Source organism: Anthonomus grandis, chromosome 10 (genome assembly GCF_022605725.1).
Source record: "Anthonomus grandis grandis chromosome 10, icAntGran1.3, whole genome shotgun sequence".
NCBI classification, from domain to species: domain Eukaryota; kingdom Metazoa; phylum Arthropoda; class Insecta; order Coleoptera; family Curculionidae; genus Anthonomus; species Anthonomus grandis.
The window spans coordinates 14,364,966-14,366,964 of NC_065555.1; the positions used below are offsets into that span (position 1 = coordinate 14,364,966).

General features: G+C 29.8%; 1 long non-coding RNA gene across 1 annotated transcript; it reads left to right on the forward strand.

Annotated features, from left to right (window-relative positions):
* The first annotated feature begins 414 nt into the window (after positions 1-414).
* LOC126741221 (uncharacterized) lies at positions 415-1,096 on the forward strand. Its single transcript, XR_007662142.1, has 2 exons — positions 415-718; positions 775-1,096. It is a non-coding gene; the product is annotated as an uncharacterized LOC126741221 (long non-coding RNA).
* The last annotated feature ends 903 nt before the right edge of the window (positions 1,097-1,999 follow it).

The following is a 1,999-nucleotide window of genomic DNA, read 5'->3' on the forward strand; positions in this document are numbered from 1 at the left end:
ATTAAATTTAAGATATTTACAGTTTTTCACATTGATACATTTTTTACTATTAAAGATAGACTTGATTTGAAAAATGTTAAGTAAATAATGCGTTTCAGTAAATTTCTAAGAATAGATGTTTTTCTAAAAAATAATGATTCTTGAGGAAAATTTAAATTTTATTTTTTTACATTTTATGTTTTTATACCTCGGAGAAACTCGGAAAAAAAATTAATAAATTTTTTAATATTTAAAACAAAGATATGAAAAAGGACGCAGAAAAGCGGGCTATCGACGTCCCTTCGAATGAAAACAAACTTAAGATTGTAATATGCTTCCTAAGCCAAATGTCGAGATTAACGTAGTCGAAAGCCTTTGACAGATTGTCAAAAACCAAACCAAAAACTCCCCTTTTATTAAATGGAGGGTCGAAAATGTCTAACGTAATTTTTAGATGGCCTCTTAAACGTATTATAATAAGTCGTAACATTTAACATTATAAAATAAAAATAAATTATCCATTATATACCTGCAATTGCACAATAGCAATAGAAATTTTAATCATAAAAAATTAATTTCTTTTCGCAATCTGGGTGAAAGGGAACTCAAACCAAAGTTAGTATTGCACTAAAAATGAATCAACTAAGAAGTTTCGTTTTTGTCGCGCTTGTCATTTTCTCAATTTGGCAAACATGTTATTCTCACTTGATTCTTCGTTCTGATAGAGAACTTCAATTTGGTAAGTAATTTTTTTATAAAATATATTAGTTTTTTTAATTCCTTAACACTTTTTAGGATGTGACCGTTATGATAATGAAAAATATTCTACATGTTCTGATCACTATCAGGAATCTTGTTTCGTTGCAAAAAAGGGCCATAGCAACATTGTACCGCATTGTTCTGAGGGTTGTTTTTGTAAACTAGGATATTATAGGTCAGCTTCTGGCTGCGTGTTGTTTGAGGATTGTGATGAATGGAATCCTCGTCCTATAAGAACACTTTATCCATAAAATTGAAAATGGTCGATTATTGTTGACTTAAAATAAAGAATTATGTAATAATAATAGTAGAATATTTTAGTTATTCGTAATAAAAATAAAAATAATTTGAAACAGGGTATTGAAGTATAAATAAGTTTATTTTGCTACGAGACAGTATATACTATTTCCACGGGCTTTTTCAATGCATGCTACTACAACATATTTATTATTGTAAATTACTTCTTAAATTCTAGAATAGGAATCCTAGATATTCGAGATCCACAGATCTATAGTTTAATATAGTTCTTATTTTGGTCAATGAATTCAGTCGTTTTACAATGGCTTATTATTGCTATCCTCTTCAGACTTAAAAGTACTCGTGAGACAGAACAGGATCTTATTCTAAGATCCTGAGTAAGAGAAAAGGTTTTAGAATGATATGCTAATTAATAACTTTCATCAGTAACTTTTCTTCAGTATATGTCTTTAGGATATTATCGTCTCTCTCTTGCTTTCATATCCGTTTGATAAAGTCTGTACTTGCATCTCTTTTCAGTCAGTAAGTACGTGGTTGTTCTTTGTGATTTGTGTGTGATAAAGAAGTAACTGCTCTAGCAATAAGATTCCACTCTACTAATCCAATGATTTTTTTGCCTTTTGTATTACATGGCTATTGCTCTCATTTTGTTTAGTTCTTATGATTACTCTACTACTGACTTTGCTGTTCGTGACGTTTCTTGTAGTAACTCTAATGATTGATTAACATTTATTTATTTTTTCCATTTTTTACAGATTTTTCTATTTTTGTTGTGCCACCTTATATATGTAGTACGCCATTTCACAATCCAATGTTATTTTAGGTTATTTACAAGTAAAATAGAGAGCTAACTAGGCCCAGCCCTTAAATTTATACAACACTACACCCAAGAATATTTGAATATGTTGCACAGTTTCCAGACGGTGGATGCTTGTTTCTAAATGTGATTGTCATATTTACATATTTCTGAACCAGAACGAGGCTGCCGCTGCATATGGTTTAT